Source organism: Dromiciops gliroides, chromosome 3 (assembly GCF_019393635.1).
Source record: "Dromiciops gliroides isolate mDroGli1 chromosome 3, mDroGli1.pri, whole genome shotgun sequence".
Taxonomy (NCBI): Eukaryota; Metazoa; Chordata; class Mammalia; order Microbiotheria; family Microbiotheriidae; genus Dromiciops; species Dromiciops gliroides.
Window position 1 is genome coordinate 255,052,696 of NC_057863.1, and position 17,416 is coordinate 255,070,111.

The following is a 17,416-nucleotide window of genomic DNA, read 5'->3' on the forward strand; positions in this document are numbered from 1 at the left end:
AAACAATGAATATGAAGAGTTTCAAAGAAGCTTGACAAGACTTGAAGGAACTGATGTAGAATGACAACCAGAAACAAAAATAACACAAACTGATCATAACAATGTAAATAGAAACAATAAGCAAACAAAACTGAATGCTAGACATTTATAATGGTGAAGCTTAGCCCTAGGAAAGAAGTGAGAAAAAAATGCATTGCAGTCTCTTTACAGAAGCAGGTGATTATCAGTACAGATTATAGCAAACAGTCACATTTGATTGATGCGTAGTTAATTTTGCTAAATGTTTTTCCTCTTTAAACAAAAATTAAAGGGAAGGACTTGCTTGCTGGAAGAAGGAGCAGAAAGTGCAAAAATGAAGATTAAAATCCAAAATATAATGGTGTGTAGGGGGATAAGGTGTTCCTGTTTGTCCTTTGTTCTTGAAGAGGACCATGACATTGAAGTCTTGTCATGACTTATACAGCAAACTGGATTTATGTGTGGAAGGGCTATGCAAAGTCATCAGCTTCACCCTCTCCCTCAGAGGCATCTGGGTCAAGTGGCAAGAGATGGTCCTGGATGTTTGAGGAAATCGTGTTAAGTGAATTGCCCAAGGTCACACAGCTAATAGTGTTAAGTGTCGGAGGCTGGATTTGAACTTAAGTCCTCCTGATTCCAGGGCCAGAGCTCTAGGGAATAAGGTACATAAAAATAAAACAAAAAACAAAAAAACAACCCCACCCCACCCCCCCCCAAAAAAAACTGGAAAGGTATGAGGGGGCCAGGTTATGAAGGGATTTGAATGCCAGCAGATTTTGTATTTGATCTTATAGGTAATGGTTATCCATTAGAGTTAAGGGGAGGATGAAGGTGACCTGTCTTTCAGGAAGATCAATCAATCAACATTTATTAAATGTCTAGTATGGGCCAGGCATTGTGCTAACAAGCAGAGGGACTACAAAAAGAGGCCTCAAAGAGTTTATAATCTAATGGGGATTGGGGGAGACAACATGTAAACAAAAATATACAAGCAAGCTATATACAGGATAGATAGAAAATAACTTAAAAAGGAAAGTAAAAAAACCCAAACATTTTTTTAAAAAAGGAAAGACATTGGAAGTATGACCAGGGGTTGGGGGAGCCTTTCTGTAGAAGGTATGATTTTATTTGGGATTTAATATAAGCCAGGGAGGTCAGAGTCAGGACAGAGGAGGGACATGAGGGCCAAGAGATAGATGGAGTGTCTTAACTGCTGAACAGACAAGAGCCCAAAGTCACTGGATAGAAGAGTATGTATTGTTGAAGAGTGAGTTCTAAGAAGTCTGGAAAGGTGGCTAGGTAGTAAAGAGAGTACCACGGAAAACAGGATGATTGACAGTGTGAAAAACTATGAAGAGGTCAAGGACGATGAGGATTAAGACGATATTTGGCAATCGGCAATTTTGGAACTTTCAAAGCATTCAGTTGAATGATGAGGTCAGAGTTAAGAAGAAAAAAATGGGACACTAATTCATTGTTGGTGGTGTGAATTGGTCCAACTATTTTGGAGAGCAATCTGGAATTATGACAAGAGTTTTTAAGTTGCCTATTCCCGCTGACCCAGCAATACCACTACTAGGTCTGTTTCCAAAGATGATTAGGGAAAAAAAAGGAAACTCTATGTTCTAAAATATTTATAGCAGTTCTCTTTGTGGTGGCAAAGAACTGGAAATTGTGGGGGTGCCCATCAATTGGAGAATAGCTAAACAATTTGTAGTTTAAGATAATGATGGAATGCTACTGTGCTATAAGAAATGATGAGCTTGATGATCTTAGAAAACCATAGACTTGCACAAAATAATGAAGTGGGAAATGAGAACTAAGAATGTTGTATACAGTAATAACAATACTGTAAGAACAACTTTGAGTGACTAAATCATTTTGACTATTATAAATGCCCATATTAACTACAAAGGATATATGAAGATGCTATCCGCATCCAAAGAAAGAACTGATAAATAAATGTATTATAAATAGAATGCCTACACACACACACACACACACACGTGTCTAATGGTAGCCATCTCTAGGGCAGGAGGGAGAGAGAAGAAAAAAAGAGAAATTTACATGGTAACTATTATATATTTAAAAGAAATAGCAATTTGTACAGTTTCCTTTTTAAATATTCATTTGGTTAGAGAAAAGAAGGTACTGAAGAAGACACTGAGAATTTGTCAGACACTTAACACTTACTAGCTGTGTGACCCTGGGCAAGTCACTTAACCCCAATTGCCTGACTAAAAAAAAAAAAACTCTTAAAATGAGAGGGAGAAGGAAATGGCAAACTATTTCAGTACCTTTGTCAAGAAAACCCCAAATAGAGTCATATAAAGAGTCAGACATGACTGAAACAACTTAAGAGCAAGAAAATTAAGTGAACAATGTTACTCCCTTCCAGACAGTTGTCCTTTCTCTAACAATGTGAATTTATACAATTCATGAAAGGCTTTTGTATCATTTTCTGGGGATCATTTAAAAGAAGTTCTGAAGGCAGCATTAGATTGTATTAAAATGAAGGAAAAGTAGTCCCTTAACAATATATCTCTGTACTAATATAAAATGAGGTTATAAAGGTACTTCAATTTTGAGCTCCTCTTACTAAAATAATACTGAACACAAAATTCCAAATGTGACTGATTCACAAGTGAGTGATCCAATCATATTCACCCTGCTGTTCATATTTCCAACACTTACAACCCAAGCACACTGTAAGGATAAGAAATAATCCTTAAGAATCACCAATACAAGTGGCAGTAGAGAAGAAAAAGAGATGGACAGGAAAAAACAAAATAAGACAGACATTAATGAGGTGAGTGAGACAGCCACAACAAAAGCCTCAGTAACAATTCCCCTGACAATTTTTCTAGCAGAAATCATGAACCCTGACTAGCTTAGATGCATAATATAACACCATGAAATTACGTCACTTCATTATGCAATAATACTCAAGAAGTCTATTGTGTACAGCTGGCGATGCCAGTGCCAGGCCCTTTGTTTTTCTATTTCCCAGTTAGTCTGCTGGTATACACGAGGATGAAAATAAAAGAGAGAGAGCAAGAAGAACAAGCTAGTGAGAGAGAAGGGACACAGGAGAGTGAGACAAACCAAAGGATAAGATTGTTGCCATTCCTTCCTTCTTTGAAGTTCAATTTTAACAAATTCAATTCAACATGCTTCATGGAACACTGAACTAAGTTCTGGATGAAATACAAAGTTTCTATAACTCATGCTTTCATGAACCTTACAGTCTGGTACTGTGTGGTACTTCAGGGGGATGAATCCTACCCAGATGACTGTAACATAAAATAATGCATTAGTAAGTATACTAGAAAGATGAAAATATATAAACCTTCCAGTCTTCTTATACCTCTCATGATAGAAATTCTGAGCATCAACAATTTATTAGTAACAATAAATGAGGTCAATGGTCTCTCTCAGTGACCAAAGATCCCAAGTTAGGAATGACAGTATCTTTTATGGTGATGGGCTAAAAGTACATAAGACAATTGGGAGTTTTATATTGATGGGACTGTCTTTTAGTACAAGTTTAGTTTGATGAGATTTACTTCTAGAAAGTGGGTGATAGGTGAAGCTACAAGGGTGGGGGTACAAATCTCAATGGAGAGATACAAGTCACAAAAGTAGAATCTCACCCAAGTGACCTCAGGTTACCTAAATGAACTTGCAAGAGCAAGGAATTTTAGACACATACTCAAAGGAGAATAAGAAATCTATGCTAGTCTGATTAAGTCTTTAAAACAAGGATTAAGAAAATTCAATTTTCAATTTGACAATTCCTCCCTTTGATTCTTGGGAGCATATGCCTCCCATGAATCACTTAACTTGATTAAAGTTACAAATCAAAGTATAGCCAGTGCTCCTGCACCTCCCCCTTCCCTCTCTGTGCTCTGTGTGGCCCCACTCTCTCCATAGCTCTGAAGCTCGTAAAGCCAGAGCGGCTTTAGAGCTTGGAACGGAGTGCCCCTGGCATAGGGCCGTATGGGCACTGCTACCACATAATCGCATCTAAAACCCAGCATATAGTTATCTAGTATGGAGCAGTTACATTCAATTTAACAAAAACAACAACGATGATGATGGTGGCAGTAGCTAAAATTTATCTAGTGCTTACCACATGCCAGACACTGTTAAACCCTACACAATTATGTGATTCTAACAAGGGCCTGAGAAGTGGCTGCTATCATCATTATTCTCCTCTTTATAGATTAGGAAATCGAAGAGATAAAACAACTTGCTTAATCTCACAAAGATAATAAATTTCTGAGACTGGAATTTTAACTCTGGTTTTCTGATCCATGTACTTTCCAGTATAATACCTTAATGATTTGCATTAAGTTCTGATTTAAAATTACCCTAATAGGAAAATGTATCTCACTGTAAGTGAGGCCACATTATGATTTAGTTTCATAACAAATTTTGACCAAATAAAATCTGGATTTATAACCACTAATAGTAATATTTAAAATCTCAATTTTCCCAAGGGCCCATTGTTTTCAGGTAGCTCAGGTTCAAAATTTTTATGATGGCACTTTTTTTTTCCTTTTCTTTTTCTTTAAAACCAACCAAAGAGCCAAATCAATTCTTTTTATTTCCTTAACCTAACCTAACCCTATCCAGATACTTAAAAAGGGTACATACCCTGAAGCTTTTCAGGTGTAACCCTGGAAAGGTTTGAGAACAAGACCAGTAGGCTGGGAAAAACTACTTGCTTGAAAAACAGTTTTTGTTTTTGTTTTTAAAACGAAGGCCTGTAGCATAACTAGCTACACCAGACCAAAAAAATATTACCTTCTTTACCAGTATATTAACTAGCATCTCTTAGGCTCTTACTAAGGGTCTTATCAGATAGGATAAAGAAGGGGATGAGCCAGTGTGTCTGTTACAAGTCTCAGTTTCCTTTTTAAATATTCATTTGGTTAGAGAAAAGAAGGTACTGAAGAAGACACTGAGAATTTGTCAGAGACATCTCTAGAAAATTTAATCAACACTACCCAAATCTCTCTCCCAACTCCAAATGCTTCCCTTATATAAACCTCAACTTACAGGACTCTACTATTTAGCATCTATCTATTCTCATCTGTACTTGTTTAAATCTCTTTTTCTTCCATATATGTGTGTTTATGTATATCTGTATATACATTTAGGTACGTATATGTGTATATGTACACACATATACATATATACGTATGTGTGTATATATGTATATGCACACATATGGAGACAGAGACTTTTGAAATGATCTCTACTAAAATGAGTAGTGTTTATCCTTAATTTTGCAGTTATAATAAAGATCTTCAAAAATGTTCCTTCCTTATTTCTTTCAAACTCTTTGGTTAATACTTGGTTTTATATACTCTTCTCTGACTTTCTTCAGCCCTCACTCCCTTCATTTTCACTGTCACATTATACCCTTCTTACTTATGATGATCTTTCAACTTAGGTGGCCTTTATTTTAGAGTTTTGTGGCCATATGGGTAAAGGCAATGTACAGATGTAATTCCAGTTTGATGTCATAAATATTTGTAAGAGAGTTCTAAGTTCATGAAGATTTAAAAACTCTCATATTTTTCTTCCTAATTTATATACTTACCCTTTTTCCTGTGGTTAAGGGAATTGTTCTACAGAGGTCCTACTCTTTAAAACTCAATTTTATAGATTGTTACTTTACTAAAAGAATATATTCCTTGAGCTGAGAAAACCACAGAAAAAAAGTTAAATTGTTTTACACAAAACAAATGCAGTAAGGCAAATATAGACATGCTAGCAGCTTTTAGTTTATGTTAAAATACATATAATACAAATAAAACTAAGAAAGAAATTGCCCCCACCCCCACTCCACCTACTGTCAATCTCCTCATTAAAACTCAAGGTTTCTGTCTCCCATGTGGAAAGAAAAGAGGGACTAAAAGGTTAGTGATGGGCATTATTGTACCTGGATGGCTTTTGCAAGGGAAAGATGCCAGCAGTGAGTCCCTCATGTTCAAATTATCTGATAGTAGGAGGAGAAGGAGGGGTAAGAGGTAGAGAAGGCATGACATCAGAAAAAAAGGTGAGCAAACATAATCAGCACATAATTTAATGGTGTGCTTTCCTGTTATTCCCAGTTCAAACAGAAGTTTCCCCTGATCCCAAGATGTATTTAATTTCCCAGAGAGATTCCTAAGGATATGCTGTTATGTGATCTGATTTTTCCCTCAAAGGGATTTTCCCAAAGTCTTAGTATCCAATTAGTTAAAATTTTCCAATGATATTTTAATATTTGTAAAGCATGTCACAACCTGGAAATTAAGCAGAAACAAATTTTCTCTCTAGAGTTAAACTACAAAAGATGACTTCATATTGGAAAAAAGATCCCCTTTTTTCTTCTCAGTCTCCTTATCCTGTCTGCTTTTAACTTGACCAAAGTAAGAAAGGAGGTGGGGAGAGGGGAGGAGAAAAAGGAGGAGAGGATGAGGAAAAAGAGACAGACAGAGAGAGTGTTCCTTCTTATCAGTGCATGTCTCAGCAATCTCAAACTCAGTCAAGGCAGAGACAGAGAAATTATTCTCTTTCTTCTACAGGAAAGTTTTTAATTCTACCCTCTTTCCTTTGGTTGAAAAGGCCACAGGAAAAAGTTAGCAAAAAGAAAACAAATATGATAAGATAGATATGTACTTTCTTGCAAGGTATTTCTTCTTATAAATGCCCACAATTTTCTAAAAGCCTACAGGGAAGAGAGAAATTTTCTCTGAAAAAGTTCTCTATTTTATTTGGGCCACAGAAAGAGGAAGTTAGTTTAATTTACCAGGACACACAAAAACACAGATGATGCTTGCCTGCAGACTTGCTGGCTTATTTTAAATTAGACAGACAAGACAGGCGACCAGCACATGCTTCCATCCCCCTAATCAAGGAGTCTCTAGCCTGTAGTAATCTACTGGATTGTTAGGATTTCAGAATGGGTCTTGCAGAGGCCAATTAGGAAGACCCCCCCCCCCCCCCGGGCCACAAGGATCAGAACAGGTCTATCTGTTGTTTCTATAGCAGCATTTCTTTCTCGTGGAGAGAGCAGAGTCTCCATTAAGTCCATTTCATCTCTCAGGTGGAATTATATCCCCTAAAGATGGCCTGAAACTAAGTAATAACAGCTCCAGGGTTGTCAAATCTAGGAGTGTCCCTCCTCCAGAAGGAAAGGTCAGAGGGACAAAAAGGCTGATGATGTCTAATGAGAACAAGAGCTCCTGTAGTATAGACATGAGTCAGCCTTTCTTCCAAAGGGAAAATGCAATGGGCTGTCCCTCAGTTTCAGAGGAAACCAAGTAACCAGCCCCTTTAAGAGAAGAGTAAATTGGAGGAGCAGAAAAAGGAGAAAGCAAAGTGAAGCAGCTGAGGAAGAAGATAAAAGCAGCATAGACTCTTTAAAAGTGTGCAGGTGAGACTCTTTGGACAAAGCTTCCTAGAAAAACCAATAATTGATTTGGTATGGGTGAGGATCCTCAATAGCTGATCTTAATTTCTGGAAAATATCATATTAAAAAAGTTCCAAATTGTGGCCAAAATATTTTGCAGGTTGAATCCCTTACAATTATAGATGAGATTTTCTTTGTCATTCCTGGCTTAAATGGATTTTCCTTGTTTATAGAATAATAGGAATGTTTTTAAAGTGATTCTTTTGGAATGCTAATTTTGAACCACACAATTTTCTCTAATTTGTCTCTTAGGCTGGATAAATTCTGAAATTCAAACTGTTAGAAATATTTACAATATTACATTTGCTTTTTTTTTCTTTGGTTGACCAAACTACATAAAACCGAAAAATTTCTCACTCGTCAGTTTTAATGTTAACAAAATCTGATGAGATTTTAGAAATTTAGCGCTTTCTCCTTATAGATTTCTTCTTGTCTCAAAAATTTTCTTTTTTCTTTTTTTTAGCTGCTGTTCTACCTGGAGAATTTTACCTGCATGGAGGAAAAATGATTCTGATATCTCTATTTGTAAGAGATATTGCTCTATTTACAATAAGAATTCCCCTAATTGTGGGAAGTCTTGTTCTGTGACAGGGATTTGTCTGGATTCATACACACTATTACAAGATGGAAGGACAGTACTACAGATGAACTAAACAAATACTTCTAATGGCAAAATGCTTATGCAAACTTTGCCAAACTCACACATGAAAATCAAGAAAGACAAACAAAAACTGCCTATTGGCACAGTCCTCCTCCCTGCCTCTCACTTAGGTTATTGAGAACTAAGTCCATGTTAACTGAGAGAATGTTTTTAAGCACTTCCTCTTTTAGACTCCTTGTTTAGACAACTTTCTAAAAAAATATAGTACACACAATAAATATGTAATAACTGGGGTCCCTTTTCAAGGTCCAATCAGGGGATCTGAGTAGTCAATCAGGGGATCTGATTAGTCAATCAGAAATAATAAATTTGATACACACATATACATATGTATCCCATTCTGGAAAGAAATTTCCACTGATATCCAGCTAGCTATTCTACTAGCTTTCTTGTAGAGAATGCCTCCAGTTCCACGACCCAACTAAGATGGGGCTTACCTTGGCTCAGAAAGAAGAATTGGATCGGACCCAAGGAGAAGTCCAGGCCCAGGGGTGACTCCCGGCAAAGACGTCTCTTGGTAAAATCAACCGGTGCTGGGTGCGAGTCGCAATAGAAATTCTGAGAGACAAAGTTTGAGTATGATCAATTTATTAATATGGCTAGCATTTACCAATAAATGCAGTTAATGGCCTCTCTCAATGCCCAAGGAGATCAAGTTAGGGAATGACAGGATGTTTTATTGTTGTTGTTTGTCTTTCATTTTTGAAGGGGATCAATGTCATCTTAACCCATGTGTGAATTGGATTTGACTGGGGCAGGGTTGCACAAAGTCATCAGTCTCATTATTCCAGTCATTGCATCAAGACAGGATTTAATGCATGTCTTTGGCGTCTTTGATGACTGACCAAGCTCTAAATGCTCCAGTGACGCTGGTGTCAGCCCCCTTCATGGCTGCTGAAACAAACTGTTCTCATCTACCCATTCTATCAGGGAAGTCTTCATATGTTTGAGATAGACACCCCACTAACTCACTGATGGGTATGAGGCTGGTCAGTTACCTTCAACCTGGTTTAGCCTGTCTGCCTGGGATGGGTTTACAGTGGTGTGGCTGCTGTGCATGTTACAGCTTCTTGGAGCCCCACGAGAGCTGGGTGCCAGGTAAACACCAAATGTAGATGAGCAGACCATAATAGGGCTCAGTCAGAGGTGCTATCCCATGTACCCCAGAATCCTTTCTAGTGATTAACAGCAAAATCTTGAACATAAGTATGTCTTCTGATTGGCCAGCAAATTCAATGAGGACATAGTGTGTCATCTCATCTTCTCCCCAATAAAAATCAGTGGGAGATAAGATCAGTTCTCAGGTGATCAAAATAGTGTTCAAGAGATGGAATTAGTCCATAGGCATGGTAGTTGCCACACGTTTTAAACTGATATGATTGGACTTTAATGCAACAGTTTAATTTGATGAGATTGATCTTTAGGTTAATCAAGTTCCTCTGGAATGTGGGTGATGAGTGAAGTTACAAGGGCAGGCATACAAGTCACAATTTAAGGACAGAGTTACAAGTCACAAGAGAAGAATCATGACACAAGTGACCTGAGGTTACCTAAGTGAACTTGCAAGAGCTGGGAATTTAGGCAAAAACAGGGAATGGAGTATATTAAAGCTATGCTAGCATGATTAAGTCTTAACAAAATAGGATTAAAAAAATCAATTTTCAATCCCACATACCTTAAACCATGATCACCTGTCTCCCCTCCCCCACTTCAATATTTAGTGATCCAGGAACACTGCCATTCTTGCCATTCATTCATCAAATAAAACATTTCATTTGCCTACTCCAGACATTTTCACTGGCTGTCTAGGGGGTACAGCACCCTGACCCCTTGCCTGGAATACTCTCAACACCTAATTTTTATTCCTGGCTTCCTTCAAATGACAGCTAAAATCCCATCTTCTACAGGAAACTTTTCCTGATCCCCCTTAATTCTAGTGACTTCCCTCTTGATTATTTTCCATTTATTTTGTATATATGTTGTTTTGATAGCTGGTTGCATGTTGTCTCCCTCACTGGATTGTAATCTCATTGAAAGCAGGCACTGACTTCGGTCTTTCTTTGCATTCCCAGCACACTGCAGGTACTTAAAAAAGGTTATTGACTAGCTAAAGAATGCCTATAAATGTATTAGTAATTTGTGGGCAACATTATGCAAATATTAAACTATAAACTAGTCCTGATATTTAATTCTGATCTGTACTATTCAAAGTAATCAATGGTTGTTTTGAACATGAAAGCAAGAATCATTTTCAGATCAGAATACACTTGTGCCTATTTGTCTAGTTTTATGTATTTCAATTAAGAATGTTGCTAGACTTTTAACAATAAATGCACACTCCAAATGTATTGCTCACAAAAAGGTAAAAAACAATGAGAGTAGGGTATTCAGAATGACATAAACAAGAATTTCCCCTGAAAATAAAACTTGGTGTGTGTGTGTGGGGGGGGGCAGCTAGGTGGCTCAGTGTATAAAGCACCAGCCCTGGATTCAGGAGACCTGAGTTGAAATTTGGCTTCAGACACTTGACACTAGCTGTGTGACTCTGGGCAAGTCACTTAACCCTCATTGCCCCCCATCAATAAATTAATTTTAAAAAAAATAAATAAAACTTGGTGGACTGCTCATGGTATCAAAGTAAAATGAAGAAGCAGAATGAACTGAGTCATTACAAATAATAGATCTTTCAATTTTTAATGTGTGGTGATAATAAATTGAGTAAGTCCCTAAAAGAAAATAATACAAAGAACCAAATGCAAATTGAATTGGCTTTGTGGTGCTTCTTCAAAACACTTGTTACACCAGCTTGGTAGAATAGAATTGCTACAAAATAACAATTTAAAAAAAAAACCCAAGACCCATGATTTCATTAACATAGACAATACTTTCTAAAATTAATAAAACATTGGGGAGGGGAGGAAAGTAAAGGTACAAATAGCAAATTTTCATAAAATGAAAGTTAAGTGACAATTTTTTCAATTAAGCGAATTTGTGTATACATTTTCTTAGTCAAAGTGATGCAAAAATAACTTTTAAATTACACCTTAATTTTTATGTGACTATTGTTCTCATTTTGTTCAGTTTTCTGTTGTGAAGTTGTAATCAGGTGAATCGGGTATATATCTCTATGGAATATAGCTGTGGCACTACTCTTTTTTTTTGTTGTTGTTGTTGTTGTTTTTTTTTGGTGAGGCAATTGGGGTTAAGTGACTTGTCCAGGGTCACACAGCTAGTAAGTGTCAAGTGTCTGAGGCCAGATTTGAACTCAGGTACTCCTGACTCCAGGGCCGGTGCTTTATCCACTGCGCCACCTAGCTGCTCCTGTGGCACTACTCTTGCTGGCCCAAAGAGGAAACAAAGGGGATATATGGCCAAGATTTGTTTATTAGAAAAGGATACAACATCTAATTTGTAATCAGATAACTACTGGACCTATTAAGAGCAAGGATCAGTATTAAATTTCAATAAAATTTACTTTGCATAGTAATATACTTGAATTATATGGCTAATTAACAGTACTATCTAATATTTTTCCAATATTTTTTTCCATAAAATTTCTTAAGACTTTCCCTAGTTTGCATTTCCCATATAAACCCAAAAATGTGACACCACATAGAGCTAAAAATGAATTGGGTATGTAGCTTTCATTAAAATTTTTGCTCCAATTCCTAAACAAGTTAATGAGTTTCCTAAATATACCCATGAGAATAATTGCCGTAAGAGAAGACTTCATATTTCAGTATGGGTAAATTTTTGCAATTAAAAAAAATAAATGCAAGAATAATTGAATTCCATTAAACAACAATATCTGGCCTAACTCACTGGGCTGACTATTCAAAGCAATATCCAGTATAACAAAATAACTCTAATGTTCCTTTGGGATTTTTTAAAATGGAATTTGATCTGCACAACACTTATAAGCTCAGAGCAAACAAAAGAAAAGCAATTCCACACCAAGAATATGTGTGGGTGTATGTGAATAAAAAGCTTAAAATAATAGATGAATTTATCCTTCCAAATCAAAAGCCAAAAATGAAAATGCTGTACTAAGGTTTTAAGAGAAAAGAGGAAAACCTTCATTTGAGAAAAATTTCCTCAAAATCTCATTTGTAACTAGCTGTGTGACCCTGGGCAAGTCATGTAACCCTCGCTGTCCTACCCCCCAAAACAATCTTATTTGTAAAGTGAATAATGTAGACTTCATCAACTCTCTTATTTTCATGTATGTATGTGTGTATGTATGTATGCATGTATGATGCAACTAGGGTTAAGTGACTTGCCCAGGGTTAAACAGCTAATAAATGTCAAATGTCTGAATGGATTTGAACTCAGGTCCTCCTGAATGGACGGCTAGTGCTTTATCCACTGCACCACCTAGCTGCCCCATATCAACTCTTTTAAAGAGTAAACTTGAAAACTTACATTTATCATATACATTCCCAAAAATGAATATAATCTATTTTTTGAATAAAGTACAACTTAATGTTTATTTCTATGCTATAACTCTTTTCAACTCTTGCTAAGAGACTAGTTCAGTTGGGATGATATCAAGCACCTTAAAGGCTTCACTATCCAAAAATGTTTCCTCCAGTTAACTATATCAAATAGTACCAAAGGTAATTTAAAAATATCTTGCTGTGATTTAAAAAAAAAATGTTTATATCAGAGCAAAGGTAAAGGGCTGCCACAGAATCTATTATGCTTCAGCTGAAGCAAAAAAAGCAGGAGGAGCACTCATGATCTCAGACAAAGCAAAAGCAAAAAGATATCTTATTAGATGAAATAAAGAAGGAAACTATCTTTCTGAAAGGTACCATAGAAAATGAAGTCATATCAGTATTTAACATATATGCACCAAATGGTATGGCATCTAAATTTTTGAAGAAGTAGTTGAATGAGTTACAGGAGGAAATAGACAGTAAAACTATACTAGTGGGGGACCTCAACTTTCCCCTCTCAGAACTAGATAAATCTAACCAAAAAATAAACAAGGAAGAAGTTAAGAAGGTAAATAAAATTCTGGAAAAGTTAGATATGATAGATGCCTGGAGAATATTGTATGGGAATAGAAAGTAACGAACCTTTTTCTCAGCAGTACATGGCATCTACACAAAAACTGATCATATGTTACAACATAAAAACCTAACAACCAAATGCAAAAAAGCATTTTTCCTTTTCAGATCATAATGCAATAAAAATTACATTCAATAATGGGCAATGGAAAGATAGAATTGGAAAAAAAAATCTAATCCTAAAAAAGTTAATGTGTCAAAGAAACAAATCACAGAAATAATTTCATTAAAGAGAATTAAGACAAAATAATAAAATTTATGGCATGCAGCCAAAATGGTTCATGGGGGAAATTTATCTCTAATTGCTTACATCAATAAAATAAACAAGGAACAGCTGAATGAATTGGGCATGCAACTAAAAAAATTAGAAAAAGAACAAATTTAAAATTCCCAATTAAACATCAAATTGGAAATCCTAATAATCAAAGGAGAGGTTAATAAAATCGAAAGTAAGAAAATGATAAATAAAACTACAAGTTGGCTTTATGAAAAAAATCAATAAAATAGATAAACCTTTGGTTAACAGTTAAAAAAGGAAGAAAACCAAATTATTAGTATCAAAAATGAAAAAGAAATTAAAACAATTCTTAATAGCTTTTTTGCCCAACTCTATGCCAATTTCACTCTAAATGAAATGAACAAATATCTACAAAAATATAAATTATTCAGATTAACAGAAGAAATAAAATACTGAAATAACCCAATCTTAGAAAAGAAAACTGAACAAGCCATCAGTGAATTTCCTAAGAAAAAAATCCTCAGGACAAGATAGATTGGGAAATGAATTCTATCAAAGTTTTAAAGAACAATTATTCCCAATACTATATAAATTATTTAGAAAAATAGGCAAAAGAGTCCTACCAAATTCTTTTTATGACACAAATGTGTTGATACCCAAACCAGAAAGAGCCAAAACAGGGAAAGATAATTGCAGACCAATTTCTCTAATGAATATTGATGCAAAAATTTAAAATGCCATACTAGCAAAGAGAATACAATAATATATCACAAGGATTATACCGAATGGCCAGGTGGAATTTATACCAGGAATGTAGGACTGGTTCAATATTAGAAAAAAAATCAGCATAACTGATCATATAAATAACAAAACCAACAGAAATCATATGATTATCAACAGATGCAGAAAAAGCCTTTGACAAAATACAGCACCCATTCCTATTAAAAACACTAGAGAGCATAGAGAATAAACAGCTTATCTTAAAATGATTATCTAAAAATAAGAGCAAGTATTATCTGTAATAGGGAAAGCTAGAAGCCTTCCCAATATGATCAAGAATGTATATTATCATCATTTTAATATAATATTGTGTTAGAAATGCAGGCCATAGTAATAAGACAAGGAAAAGAAACTGAAGGAATAAAAATAGGCAACGAGGAAACAAAACTATCACTCTTTGCACTTGATATGATATTATCTGTAAAGAATCTACTAAAAAACTACTCGAAATAATTAACTTTAGCAAAGTTGCAGGATACAAAATAAACCCACATAAATCATCAGCATTTCTAAATATTACCAACAAAGCTGAGAAGCAAGAGACAGAGAAATTTGATTTAAAATAACTATACAATATAACGTACTTGGGAGTTCACCTGCCAACACAAACCCAGGAAGTATATGAGCACAACTACAAAATACTTTTCACACAAATAAAGTCAGCTCTCAACAACTGGAAAATACCAACTGCTCATGGGTAGACAAAGCCAATATAATAAAAATGACAATTCTACCTAAATTAATCTATTTATTTAGTGCCATACCAATCAAATGATCAAAAATAATATTTTATAGAGCTAGAAAAAATAAATTTCACCTGGAGGAACAAAAGGACAAGGATATCAAGGGAATCAAAGAATAAAAAAGTAAAGGAAGGTGTCTAACCATACCAGATCTCAAGCTGTATTATAAAGCAGTGATTATCAAAACAATCTGGTACCATCTAAGAAATAGAGTGATGGACGAGTGGAAGAGATCAGGTACACATTACATTGTAGTAAATGACCACAGTAATCTAGCAAATGATAAACCCAAAGTTACAAGCTTCTGGAACAAAAACTTATTTGAGAAAAACTGCTGGGAAAAGTAGAAACAAATTTGGCAGAAACAGGTTATAGAACAACATCTCATACCATTTACCAAGATGAAGTAAAAATGGGTACATGATTTACACACATACAGGGTGATACCATGAGCAAATTAGGAGAGCATAGTGTTAAGGGTTAAAATTCTAGCTAGTCTGTCTAAAATATCGAATGAGTGGTCGCCAATAAATTATAAACTTTAACAAGAGTTAGACTTTTAAGCATTTATTAAGGAGAATAAGAATTTGGTAAAGAGAGAGAGAAAGGCCTAGATTTCTATCTATTAAGGGGAGAGAGCATTTCTAGCTCCACTCTCCACCAGCGTCCTCAGGAAAAAGCCTCAGAGCGAGTGCCAGTCTCTTCCTTCCTCCTCCCACTAGCCCGCGTCACTTCCTGACGCCGAAGAAAAGACTCCTGGTCTTGCCCTCAAAGACCTTCGCTTCATGGGCGGAACTCTTCTACAGTAAGTCTCCAGCAGGTGGCGTCATTCCAATCGTTACAATAGAGTAGTTTATTTGTCAGATCTATGGAGATAAGGGAAGAATGTAGGGCCAAAGAAAATATACAGCATGAAAAAATGTAAATATAAAGTTAAAAAGTTTTACACAAGACTAATGCAACCAAGATTAGAAGGAAAGCAGAAAACTGGAAAAAAATTGTTTTGCAACAAATGTCTCTCATAAAGGTCTCATTTCTCAAATATATAAAGAATTCAGTCAAATTTATAAAAATAAGTAATTTTCCAATTAATAAATGCTCAATGGATATGAATAGACAGTTTTCAGACAAAGAAAATGCTCTAAATCACTATTGATAGGAGAAATGCAAATTAAAACAACTCTAAGGTACCATATCTCACACCTATCAGATTGGCTAAGATGACAAAGGAAAATGATAGATTTTGTAAGGGATGTGGGAAAACTGGGACACTAATGCACTGCTGGTGGAACTATGAATTGATCTTATCATTCTGGAGAGCAATTTAGAACTGACAAAAGTGATATCCCAAAGTGATAAAAAACAAAAAGGAAAAGTACCTAAATATACAATGTAATGATTGGAATGACGCCACCTGCTGGAGACTTACTGTAGAAGAGTTCCGCCCATGAAGAGAAGGTCTTTGAGGGCAAGACTAGGAGTCTTTTCTTTGGTGTCAGGAAGTGACGCGGGCTGGTGGGAGGAGGAAGGAAGAGACTGAGGACGCTGGTGGAGAGGGGAGCTAGAAATGTGCTCTCCCTTTAATAGATAGGAATCTAGGCCTTTTCTTCTCTCTTTACCAAACTCTTATTCTCCTTAATAAATGCTTAAAAGTCTAACTCTTGCTAAAGCTTATAATTTATTGGCGACCACTCATTAGATATTTTAGACGGTTTAGCTAGAATTTTAACCCTTAACAACAAAAATATTTATAGCTGCTTTTTGTAGTTCCAAAGAACTGGAAATTGAAGGGATGCCCAACAACTAGAAAATAGCTGAACAAGTTGTGGTATGTGATTGTAAAGGAATATTATTGTGCTGTAAGAAATGACAAAGCAGAATGATTTCAGAAAACCTGGAAAAACTTACATGAACTGATGTAAAGTAACTGAGTAGAACCAGAATAATGCAGACAGTAACAGAAATATTGTATAGTGAACTGTGAATGACAGCTATTTTGTGCAATACAATGATCCAAAACAATCCCAAAGGACCAATAATGAAATATACTATTCACCTCCAAAGAAAAACCTAATATTGCTTAAACACAGGCTGAAGCATGCTATTTTTCACTTTCTTTCATTCTTTTTATTTTATTCTAGTCTTATATAAAATGACTAACATAGAAATCTTTTACATGCTTGCATATGCTTACCATCTCAGGAAGGGGTAAGGAGAGGGAAGGCAGAGGGGTAGAATTGGAACTCAAAACTTTAACAAAATAAATGTTAAAAATTGTTTTAACAGGGACAGCTAGGTGGCGCAGTGGATAAAGCACCGGTCCTGGATTCAGGAGTACCTGAGTTCAAATCTGGCCTCAGACACTTGACACTTACTAGCTGTGTGACCCTGGGCAAGTCACTTAACACCCATTGCCCCCCCCCCAAATTGTTTTA

At 35.7% G+C, this 17,416-nt stretch overlaps 1 protein-coding gene across 3 annotated transcripts in view; it reads right to left on the reverse strand.

The window, feature by feature from the left end:
• NRIP1 (nuclear receptor interacting protein 1) overlaps positions 1–17,416 on the reverse strand; it is a 144,268-nt gene that overhangs the window by 6,484 nt on the left and 120,368 nt on the right. For all 3 annotated transcript variants that reach the window (XM_043993625.1, XM_043993626.1, XM_043993627.1), the window contains one exon: positions 8,586–8,706. The gene's annotated coding sequence lies outside the window, so the exon portion shown is untranslated. The remainder of the gene's footprint in view (positions 1–8,585; positions 8,707–17,416) is intronic.